This window comes from Bos javanicus, chromosome 12, assembly GCF_032452875.1.
Source record: "Bos javanicus breed banteng chromosome 12, ARS-OSU_banteng_1.0, whole genome shotgun sequence".
NCBI lineage: Eukaryota > Metazoa > Chordata > Mammalia > Artiodactyla > Bovidae > Bos > Bos javanicus.
The window spans coordinates 76,093,598-76,106,298 of record NC_083879.1 but is presented as its reverse complement, the minus strand read 5'-3'; the positions used below and the strand labels follow the sequence as shown (position 1 = coordinate 76,106,298).

Genomic DNA, 12,701 nt, shown 5'->3' with positions numbered 1-12,701 from the left:
AGACTCCTGCGAACTGCAGACACTACCTTGTGTCGAAGCCCCGGTTGGAAATGGATTAGAATCTGAACTCGGCATGTACCAAGCCCAGGTGTTCATCACTCATCGCCCCTTCATGCGAAAAATGAGGTTATGTGTCATGAAGTGGGACTTCATAAACGTTGCTCTAGTTTTAGTTTTGCAGAGCTGGGAAGGATCTGGGGGGGAAAAAATCTGTCAACTCTCTAGGGAGCGCTGAAACCACAAAGGTCTGTGTGTTCAAAGATCAGCTCGTCAACTCACCAGCGACACGGCTTTGTGCGGGTGCCTCACGCTGTCTGGCCCTGCCAGCCTCTCGTGGTTGTTGGCAGGAACCTTTGATGTGCCTACAGAGCCTGGCACCTGGTGGGCTGTTAGGGAATGTCCCTTTCTGCCCTGTCCTTTCACTGCCTTGAGGACAGAACTTCAGAAACATCCTGGGGAACCCATGGACCAGCTCTCTGTCCCTACTGGGGCCCAACAAACTCTTCTCTGTTGCTTCAGTCTGCCCTGACTTTGAGGGTTCAGCATCTCTACACATGAAGCAACCTTGGCCTGGGGTGCCCTGGCCCTACTGCAGCCCTCTTATGGGCCAGGGCTTTGGAATGGGGGTGCTGGTGAGCTGTGGGCTCCTCTGGGGCACAGCCCACAACCTTCCCCCAAGCAGAGGCAGACCCACATGGTGCCCTGTGTTTCCTACTTAGCCTTTGTTCATTCAGAACTCTTATCACCGTTGGTAAAGGTTGATCTTTTCAAGTTATAGCTTGCTTGTGATTTGGTAGAGGATTCACAGAGCACGAAAAGACATGGAAGAAACTTAAGTGCATGTTGATAAGTGAAAGAAGTCAACCTGCAAAGGCTACAAACCACGTGATTCCAGCTAACCACACGGCCGACAGAACACGCACGGCAAGTGTGACTGCTCAGCATGTGATCCGCCAGCATTCTGGAAAAGGCAAAACTGGAGACAGTAAAACGATCAGGGGTTGTCAGGGGTTACAGCAGAGGAAAGGCGACTAGGTGGAGCCCAGAGGATTATCAGGGGACAGTGAAAATAGTCTGAAAGCTACCGTCAGGGTGGGTTCAGGTCATCATACATTTGTCAGAATCCAAGAGTGAACCCTAATGTGAGTGATGGACTTGGGGTGATCATGACTCGTCAGTGTTGCTTCACAGTATGGCAGTGTCCCACTCTGGTGCAGGATCTCCACCTGCGGGGCAGGGGCTGTACTTGTATCGGCATAGGGAGGAAGTACATGAGAGCGATCTGTGCTGTCCACTCAGTTATACCGGGAACCCAATGCTACTAAAAAGTAAAGTCTGTTATTTCTTCTAATTCCCAAAGTTGCCAAGTCAAACATGTAAGAAAAAAAGAGGTACAGTTAAAGAAGTCTGACTTCTATGCTTGTCCCTCTGGTCTTTCCTACTCCCTAAAGAAAACCAATCTTAAATGTATTGGATGATCCCATTCATTTCTTCAGTACAAGACAAACACACCCCCACCCTTCGTCTGCTTCCTTAGACAGGTAGCAACCTGCCCTGCCCACCTCCCACTCTCTCTGAGGATGTCTCTGTAGTTCTTGAACAGGTAACTTTGTATCCTGCTGCTGCTGCTAAGTCGCTTCAGTCATGTCTGACTCTGTGCGACCCCATAGACGGCAGCCCGCCAGGCTCCACCATCCCTGGGATTCTCTGGGCAAGAACACTGGAGTGGGCTGCCATTTCCTTCTCCAATGCATGAAAGTGAAAAGTGAAAGTGCAGTCGCTCAGTCGTGTCCGACTCTCAGCGACCCCATGGACTGCAGCCCACCAGGCTCCTCCATCCATGGGATTTTCCAGGCAAGAGTTCTGAAGTGGGGTGCCACTGCCTTCTCCAACTTTGTATCCAGAGACTTGTTTTTGTTACTAGTGAAGCACAGGTGTTTTCCCAACTATCGAAATACCATCTTGTTTATCTCTCAGAGCAATAAAAGCGAATAGCGCATTTTCAAATAAGCGGGCATCCACGTAGGCACGTTTCGCTGTCTGTGGCTTTCTGTCTCACCTCTCTTGTCCGGCGGGGCTGAGATGCTGGCTATGGGATGGACCAGCCCTGGGCCTGTGCCCTGTCCTGTCCTTCCGAGCGCTGATGAGTGCTGAGTCACTGGCTGCTCGTCCAGCCCCGTCTAAAGCCCCTGCACGCCTCCTAACCCCGCGGATAACAGGAGCAAAGTCCCCTTGTAAAGAAAGTCTGTTTTCTGCTGATTTCTATGAATTGCCCTCCGGCCTCTCAAGGAAGCTCTCTCAGATCTGGGGTGAGCAGCGCCGGTTCCCCCAGGCAGGCTCACACCTGTTCCGGAGGTGAGGCCCCTGTGTGCAGAGAGCAGGTGTCCTCTCCCTGTCCCCACACCCACCACACCACACATGGGGCTCCCTTTAATCGTGCAAATGCAGCTTCGCCCAGTCTTTGCTGGGGGTGGGCAGGCTGCTGCCCACGGCTCTGGTAAAGGCAGGTTGACCCTGGACTTTATACCTTTAAAAGGATACTTTGACCAGCTCTGGAGTCATCTCTTCGGGGCTTAGTGGCATGTGTGTCTTGGTGTGGGCTTTCGATCACAGAAACTTGGACTCAGGGGAGTCTTTGACAGTCATCTGCCCAGTGGTTCTCAGCTGGGTTAACAGCTTTGGTTTGGTCCCCAGGGCACATCTGGCAAAGTTGGGAGCCTTTTTTCAGTTGTCACACTCGGGGGTTGGGGCTGCTTCTGAAATCTCACGATCAGAGCCCAAGGATGCTGCTGAGGGTCTGCGCTACACAGGGTAGACCCCACGACAGGGAATTTCCCCACCCAGCCATCAGTGGTGCAATGTTGAGAGGCCTTGATCCGATTCCGTGTTGGTCTTGGTCTGGTCTGCACACCAGCAGCCTCAATGAGCACGTGGAGCTTGTTGGTCCCCCACCCGAACCCCTGAATCAGAATCTATGTTCCAACAAGATTCATCTGTCCAGTGAGGTCTGGGAATCGCTGCTCTAGCAACCCCCAATCTCCCACCCAAAGTAGCAAAAGTCAGACCTCCCACCAAAACGCAGTGCTGAAGACAGCTGAAGTTGTCTCAATAGCCAGCTCTTTTAATATCTTCAAGACATTTATTTTAAGGAACGACTTAGCCTAATGAAATTCTATGTATGCACCATATGACCTGTGGAGGCAGGTACCACCATCGTTTCATCTCAAGATAGGAAGATTCCACAAACCTTTCAGGAGCGTGTTCCAGGGTTTTGAAGCTCCTCCATTAAGGCTTTTGGTCGGCGCATCTCCTGGTTGGTTACAGAGGACACAGCTTTGAAACCCTCCACCCAGCCAGCCCCAGTTGTTGCCTGAGTATCAGAGTAACCTGCCTGGAAAGCAAGCTTCACCGGAGCAGAGAGGGGGCTTCTTCTCACTGTCTCCTGGTCCTGAGCGCAGTGCCTGGCGGGCGGCTAGTAAATGGTCCACATGTTGGATGAACAGAATTGAGATTCAGTGGGGGTGAGAGTCGGGGGAAGCAGGGTGAGAGAGGGAGGGAGGGAGGCTCCCTCTGCAAGACACTGAGGACGCTGACGCAGGCATCCAGGAGAACAAAGCCCCCGCAAGTGCAGCCTCACTGCGGTCACCCCCACTGCTCACAGGGGCCAGGAAAGCGGTGAGCTAGCAGGACTGGTCAGCTCCCTCCAGTCCCCTCTCAGGCCTGAGGATTGTTTCAGAATGTTCTTCCATCCAGGAGTCATCAGCTTGAGCCTGCACTTTCTCCCTCTGTACCCACAGCAGCACACCACTTCCGGAAGGCCCATCTCTGTGGACTGGCCAGGGGCACTAGGCAAGAATGTGAACCTGACCCTGAGCGGTCTGCCCACTCCCGGTTCCCCTCCCATGAACACTCGAGCGGAAACCTGAGGGCTGGCATTCCGTCGCAGTAACAGAGCTGTCGCCACGATGATGCCTGTCACTGTGCTGATAAAGCGTCTGCCCAAGTGCTCTGTGCTTATCTTGTTACTCTTCACCGCTTCATCCTGAGCTGCACGACAGGAGGGGGTTCAAAGGTACAGTGATTTACTGGCAGAGGCAAAGGCAGGACCGAAGCCCCAAATGCCCCCAGCCAGTGCCCGCTGAGCCATGCAAACAGCAGTCATTCACAGGCTGCTCAAGAGATGATAAGGTGAGAAAAGACAGCCCTTTCCTCGTAATACTGACTTTAACAAGTTGAACTAATTTATGTATATTTCACATCGTTCCAGAAGTAATTTCAAGTGGCAGGTGGAAGGTGGGTAGAAAGGAGATAACCAAGCCAGGAACATAAAAGAGAGGCAAGAATGGGGCTGAGACGAAATTATATATAAAGACCTGAACAGCTTCCTGCTGGTTCCCGTGGTAAAGAATCCGCCTGCCAATTCAAGAGATCCAGGCTTGATTCCTGGGTCAGGAATACTCCCTGGAGAAGGGAATAACTACCCACTCCAGTATTCTTGCCTAGAGAATTCCGTGGACAGAGGATCCTGGTAGCCTACAGTCCCTGGGGTCACGAAGAGTTAGACACAGTGAATAACACTCCAAGACCTAGACATTTGCCCACAGGGAGGCACACACACTTGGCATTTTAGTTGCCACTGGGAAAAGAAACTCAGGTTGATACATGGCAGAAACCAACACAGCATTGTAAAGCAAATATCCTCCTGTTAAACATAAATAAGAAAAGAAAAAGAGACTCAGTTTTCAGTAAGTGAGTAAAGCAATTGCCAAAGGAAAACAGAAGCGGTCCTGAAACCGAAATAGGACCTGAAGTTCTCCTTAGTGTCCCTAAAGAAGGGCCACCTCAGCAACAAGCTTCCAGTAGACCTTGTGTATCAAAAATCAAAGGCAGCACACGGGAGAGCAGCCCGACGGGAGGGGTTCTGTGAGGGGTGCACCACACGGTCCCACACGCATCCCTGCAGGGCTGCTTCCTTCCAGGGTGGACCTGAGTCCCAGAGTCCACCTCTGCTCACGACCACCACCCCGCTCCCAGCATCCTGCTCTCAGCTGTGACCCAAGGCTCTCAGTCTCCTAACTTCTGAGAACGGCCCTTCCTTAGACTCTCTGTCTTCCCAAGGGCTCCAGCATCCCTCCTTCCCCATCCATCCCCGCCAGAAACAAAAGCATGGCCAGCATCCCTCCAAAAGGAGACCCTATACCCATTAATAGTCACTCCCCGCCCCTCCTCCCTGCTCCTGGCGGCTGTCAATCGACTTTCTAACTCTATGGATCTGACTATTCTGAACATTAGTAGATGTATATCCATATAATATGTGGCCTGCTGTTTCTGGCTTCATTCACTTTGCATCATGTTTTCAGGGCTCATACATGTTCTAGCGTGGGTCATTCCTTTTTATGGCTGAGTAATATCCCACTGTATGGATATACCACATTTTGTGTATCGTTTATCGGGTCATGGACATTTTGGGTTGTTTTTGGCTATTGTGAATGATGCCTCTATGAATATTTGTTTACATGTTTCTCTTTTTTCAACTCTCTTGCAACATCCCTAGTAGTGGAATTGCTAGATACAAGACTGAATATAAGTGGCTAGAGGCAGGCATCCTTGGCTTTGTTTCTGATCTGAGGGGAAAGGTGGCCTCCATCAAGTTGAAGTTCCTTCTAGTCCTAGTTTGTTGAGTTTTTAACATGAAAAGTTGTTGGATGTTGTCAAATGCTTTTTGCTGTGTCTGTTGAAATAATATGGTTTTGCTCTTTATTCTAATAATATGGTGTGCTACATTGATTTTTGTATGTTAAATCTTGCATTCCTAGGATAAATCCCACTTAGTCACGCATAATCCTTTTTAGTTGTTGCCAGATTCAGTTTGTTAGTATTGTTGGGAAATTTTCTGTTATTCACAAAGGATTTGACGTTTTCTGATGATGTCGTTATCTAGTTTTGGTATCAGGGAAATACTGCCCTCGTAGAGGGGCTTCCCAGGTGGTACTAGTGGTAAAGAACCCACCTGTCAAGACAGCAGACATGAGAAGTGGGTGCGATCCCTGGGTCTGGAAGATCCCCTTGAGGAGGTCATGACAGCTCACTCAGCATTCTTGCCTAGAGAATCTCATGGACAGAGGAGACTGGCGGGCTACAGTCCACGGGGTCTCAAAGAGTCGGACACAACTGAAGTGACTTAGCACACACGCCCGGCCTCATAGAATAAATTGGGAAGTGTTCTACTTTTTCTCTTCTGTTTTTTAAAAGAGCTCGTAAAGATTTGGCATTAATTCTTCTAATGTTTGGTAGAATTCACCCGTAAGGTCATCTGGGCCTCCGTTTTCCTCTGTGAGAAGTTTCTGTTCACTCATGCAGTCTCTTTATTTGTTATTGTTGTCTAGTTACTCAGTCATGCCCAACTCTTTGTGACCCCATGGACTGTAGCCTGCCAGGCTGCTTGGTCCATGGGATTTTTCCCAGGCAAGAATACTGGAGTGGGTTGCCATGTCCTCCTCCAGGGGATCTTTCTGACCCAGGGATCGAACCTGCGTCTCCTGCTTTGCAGGTGAATTCCTTTACTGCTGAGCCACCAGGGAAGCCCTTATTCAGGGCTATTAAGACTTTCTATTTCTTGTTCAATCAGTCTACCAGTTGGTATCTTTCTAGGAATTTGTCCTTTCATTTAGATTATCACTTATCAATTTAGATTATTGAATAGTTGACATTTAACTATGTATTATCTGTATATGTTATAAACCCAACAATATAATGCTACAGTTATTGATTTACATAGATTTTTAAAGAAATTCAGAGTAGAAAAGTAAAGAAGTCTACTTACACAGTGTTCTATATTTTGTATCATATTTTATGTTTCCCCTTGAATTATTCCCAGCACTCTTAATTTTTCATGTTACTGTCCGGTGTCATTTCCTTTCAGCCTAAGGGGCTTCCTTTAGTATTTCTTGTAAGGCAGGTTTGCTGGCAACTAAATATTTCAATCTTTGTTTAACTGGAGGTTCTTTAATGCGTTTATCTTTTGAAGAATAATTTTTGCTTCTCAAATCTGCTATTAAGCCCATTTAGTGAATTTTTCATTTTGGCTATTGCTCTTTCAACTGTAGAATTTCCACTTGTTCCCTGGTTATAGTGTCAATTTCTTTATTGTTATTGTCTTATTTGTTAAGTCACTATCATCATATTTTCCTTTAATTCTCTAAACATGGTTTCCTTTAATTCTTTGGACACAGCTATAAAAGCTGCAGAGCATTTTTTTCCTATGAAATTCAGTCTCTGGGCCCATTCCAAGTCAGCTTCTGTGGACTGTGTTCTCTTAAGTTTGGGGTGGAGGGGGAAACTTTCCTGTTACTTCACCTGTCTCATACTATTTTGTTGAAATTGGACATTCCACATACTATATCATTGTAACTCTGAATTCTGGTTATTATCCTGAGCCCCATATGTCATTTCTATTTTTTAGGGAATTGTCTATTTCATATATATTTTAAAATTTATTCCTACATATTCATTAGAATATCCAAAATTTCTTTTTAATGTTAAAATTTACAAGTACCACAATAAAAATGCTTTGAGTTTAAAATAGTATTTCATTACTTTTTAAAAGGTGCCTTTTTAAAAGAGATTATAAGGCAATTTTTGATATATCTATTAACAAAAAAATTCAACACCAACAAAATATGAATAGGAAACCTCTGTTTCTTCTAATTTGGTAAGTTATCTAAGATAAACTTTTAGGCTTACAGAACCAAGGTACAGAATGGTATGTATAGACTGCCACCATTTATATAGGTGCTAACATTTGTTTGTTTGAACCTAAATTATCTCTGGAAGACAGTTTGGCTATTGAGAAGAGAAGCAAGTAGCTAGGGAATAGGATAGGAAGAAAAGTTTGTACTTTTTAAAAATATTAGTTTGAACTATAATATTTAAAAAGAAATTTTGAATAGTGACTTCTAGCTGTTGGGGCTTCCCTGGTAGCTCAGACAGTAAAGAATCTGCCTGCAATTCAGGAGACCCACGTTTGATCCCTGGGTTGAGAAGATCCCCTGGAGAAGGAAATGGCCATCTACTACACTCCAGTATTCTAGCTGTTAAAATAATAAACATCTAACAAGTACTTATAACAGGCAGGCATTTGTTAACTCACCGGGTCCTTACAAGTAGTGCTCTTAATAAGACATAAGCCCTGTGTGAAGCTCCATTTTATAGATGAGTAAACTGAGACACAGAGGCCTCTGCAGAGCTGGGTGTCCAAGCTGTCAAAGCCAGTGAGCAATTTCCAGGCCCAGGCTCTTAAGATCCCATGTGACACGTGGCTCTTTGTACAGCTTCCCCTTCCCCACGGGCCATGTAAACGCAGAAGAATCACCCCTTAGTGTACATAGCCTGTCCCACAAGATTGCAAATCCTACACCTGGGAGGGCTTCTCATTTTTAGTATTATGCACATAATGAAAGTGAAGCTTAACCACTCAGTCGCGTCTGACTCTTTGCAACCTATTGGATTGTTGCCCACCGGGCTCCTCCATCAGTGGAGTTCTCCAGGCAAGAATCCTGGAGTGGGTAGCCATTCTCCAGGGGATCGTCCCAACGCGCACTGCAGGCAGATTCTTTACTGTCTGAGCTAGCGGCAAGGCCCATTCACATAATGAACACTCAGTAAATATTTCTGAGCAAAAGAGTGGATCCTGCTCAGGGCATTTTTTATGCCCTGGGTATAAAATGGGCTTCCCTGGTGGCTCAGACAGTAAAGAATCTGCCAGCAAGGCAGGAGAACAGTAATATTTCCTCAGGTCACCCTGAAAAGCCCATTAAACACATTTCCAAACATCAGAGACCCTAAGGGGCAACTTAAGAGTCAATTTAAAGCAAAATCTCTGAAGCCTCTAGCACCCATCTCTGAGCCCCCAGCCTTCTCTTAGAAATGTAGCTTGTGTACTCACAGCTCAGGCCGTTCATGTATGTGGGCCATGTGTGCAGTATTACAAACCACCCTGTCCTCCCTCTTGTCCTGGCTGAGGCTCAGAGGCGTCTCGCCTGCCTCTGCCCATCTCCTTCCCCATCTCCTTCCCCTGCTCCCTGCCCTGGTGAAGTCCAAAGTCACAGAGATTATCTAGATGAACACTGCAAACCATCCCTCACTGGCTCTAAGACACACGTTTTCCTATTGAAACCTCTCTAAAATCAGATACCTCCTGCAGCCAGCGATAAGAAAGCCTTGTGTCATCATTTAGTCATTGTTTTCTTTCTTAGTGATCCGTGCAGCTTCTCAGGGTAGTTGGGAGCTTAGCTCTGGTGAAATTGGCGGTGGGGGTGGGGGGAAGGGTGTGTACCAAAGGACAGGCAGAAGTCTATTTCCTCTAAGAGCTGCTGCTCAAGTCAGTTTTGATTCTACACTCAGGTTTTGGATATTCCAGAGTCACGCCATGAATCGTAATGTGAAGACAGTACCCGGATAGCCCTTGTTATACGCCACACACTGAATGGAGACCACCTCTCAGCCCGGCCCGATCCATCCCTCTATTTAGAGAGAGGAAACGGAGGAGCAGACAGCTCGAGTCTCCAGGCAGCCACATGTGTGGTCGGTCTGCCCTTCTCTTAATGAGAAGAACATCTTCTTGGGGCTGAAGGTAAAGAGCTGCACTCTTCCAAGCCCTCCAGCCTGGGGGCTCCCTTCCTCAGCCTCACTCAACCATCACTCCAGCAAACGTGCCTGGTTTACCAGCTGTCCTGCTGTTCCCAGCAACTTGAAAGCCGAACCTGAGGACACGCGTAGCTGCCACTGTGCGCTTTGCAAAAACACTGTATGGGCTGCATCTGGGGTGGAAGTGGAGGCCGCGGACCGGTGCAAGGTCAAGTGTCAGAGGGTGAGAAGGACTGAGGAAGAAGCAGGCACAAGGCAGCAGGCCGGCTGCAGAGGGGTTCTCACCCCAGTGAGCAGGCGGCCACTACCTGTCGTCGGCTGTTAGCTATGTGCCTGTAACGTCCTGAGTGGCCAGCTCACGTCAGTAAGTGTTCACGGCAGTCTTGGAAACATTCCCTAAAATCAGGGTGACGTGAAATATTCTCCTTACATTGATGAGATTTCATTTCACATTCAGTATATTTGGTTCATTGCTTTCACGCACTGCAAGGAAGACTCTTTCTGGAAGACAGTTTGGCAATGCATATAAAGAAGGCCTAAAATTGTTTCCATACCTTTTGACCAAGAAATTCCAATTTCTAGAGATTTATACTGGAGAGATCACCACTGGAGAGACATAAATACTTCTGTCCTAGAGTGTTTACTGCCGGGTTGTTAAAACAACCCCAAACAAGACACCAGCCTAAAGGCCCAAATAGAAGAGAACAACCTAATCATGGTGCCTCTTTACAATGAAATACTGTAACCCTTAAAAAATCCTTTAAGACGACTTAGCGACATGGAACAATGTCCATGATAGAAAGTCGAGTGAAAAGGTTATAAAACAACATGGATGATATGATCTGATGTTGCAAAGTTCATTAACTTATATATGAAAAAAGTCTACAAAGAAGTACAGCCAAATATTAACATAATGGTCTCTAGATTTTTTTCCTATAAACTTTTCACAATTTTTCAAAATCTTTTATAATGAAAATGTATTAATTTTACCTTCAGAGGGAGAGAAAAGCTAAATAACACTAAATGTCCCCTTGATTTTGCTGACACAGGAGTAACTTTCTTATCTGCAAAAAGGAAGTTAGCTCTTCTTGGGAACTAGGTTTAGAGATACAGTTTTTATGGTTAAAAAGAGAATGTCCTAGGACTTCCCTAATGGTCCAATGGTTAAGACACCGCACTTCTGCTGCAGGGGACACGGGTTCAATCCCTAGTCGGGGAACTAAGACCCCACATAGCATGTGGCATGGACAAAAAAATAGAAAAAACTTTTTTAAAAATTAAAAGAGAATATGCATTTACTGTGGAGAGCAAACATTACCTACCAAACAGACTAGGCTCGGCAGAGCATATCTAATCTCTGCAGATTCCACTGTGTCCTCACTGACAGTAACACAGTAGGATCTTAGGACACAGTTTCCTGGACGATGAGAAAAAGGAGTATTACTTGGTCTTTTTTTACAGATAAGAAGACTTCGGTATAGAGAAAACTTTTTCCCTCCAGGCTTATTGGTTCAATAAAATCAAAAGTAAGACTTATTCTTTGAGTAGTTGCTTGTAGGATATCCAGAGAGTAAAATCCCCAGAAGTAATACAATACCCTGATGTTTGTTCCAGAAAACCTTGTTTTCAGAGATCAGTAACACGTTAAGTTAATGGCAGCTGTTTTTCTTGTCTGATCATAGACTCCCATGTTGAAAGGGCAAGCATACTTTATGGTTTCATGCTGTCCCCACGGAAGTGGCGTAGTTCACCTTGCTAATAAGTAGGATCATTTTCAGGGAACGTTGTTTCCATGGTAATGAATGAATGAAATATATTCACCAAAAGATAACTGAGAAATTATGGCAAAAGGACCGATGGTGAGCACAGAATCCACTTAAAAATAAGGTTGAGAGGAAAGCAGAGTTGAGAAAAAAGTTACAGGGCAGAATGTACATGTTTTTTGCTTTGAGAAGCTAGAAAGGACGTACCTGATAAAGCTCACTGGGGAAGGGGACGTGGAAAGCAGAGTAAGCTTGTTGACTGCTCACCTATACTAGCTGGGAATCCAGAATATCCCTTAAAGGGACAAGTCAAGTAACAAGTGTAAGTGTCTGTATCAGTACACAGGGAAACACTAAGCAAGAGACCACCACTAAATCCCATGGTGAAGGAAAGAGATGAAGTAAGAAGAGAAACATTTTAATGTTGTTTCACATAGTCAGGAAGGATAATATCAAAATAGATGACTAAGTTCGTCAAGGCTGTATATTGTCACCCTGTTTATTTAACTTCTATGCAGAGTACATCATGAGAAACACTGGACTGGAAGAAACACAAGCTGGAATCAAGATTGCCGGGAGAAATATCAATAACCTCAGATATGCAGATGACACCACCCTTATGGCAGAAAGTGAAGAGGAACTCAAAAGCCTCTTGATGAAAGTGAAAGTGGAGAGTGAAAAGTTGGCTTAAAGCTCAACATTCAGAAAACGAAGATCATGGCATCCGGTCCCACCACTTCATGGAAAATAGATGCGGAAACAGTGAAAACAGTGTCAGACTTTATTTTTCTGGGCTCCAAAATCACTACAGATGGTGACTGCAGCCATGAAATTAAAAGACGCTTACTCCTTGGAAGGAAAGTTATGACCAACCTAGATAGTATATTCAAAAGCAGAGACATTACTTTGCCAACAAAGGTCCGTCTAGTCAAGGCTATGGTTTTTCCTGTGGTCATGTATGGATGTGAGAGTTGGACTGTGAAGAAGGCTGAGCGTCGAAGAATTGATGCTTTTGAACTGTGGTGTTGGAGAAGACTCTTGAGAGTCCCTTGGACTGCGAGGAGATCTAACCAGTCCATTCTGAAGGAGATCAGCCCTGGGATTTCTTTGGAAGGAATGATGCTAAAGCTGAAACTCCAGTACTTTGGCCACCTCACGCGAAGAGTTGATTCATTGGAAAAGACCTTGATGCTGGGAGGGACTGGGAGCAGGAGGAGAAGGGGACGACAGAGGATGAGAGGGCTGGATGGCATCACTGACTCGATGGACGTGAGTCTGAGTGAACTCTGGGAG

At 46.0% G+C, this 12,701-nt stretch overlaps 1 protein-coding gene across 9 annotated transcripts in view; it reads left to right on the top strand.

Annotated features, from left to right (window-relative positions):
- DOCK9 (dedicator of cytokinesis 9) overlaps positions 1 to 12,701 on the top strand; it is a 324,937-nt gene that overhangs the window by 301,875 nt on the left and 10,361 nt on the right. The window lies entirely within an intron of this gene.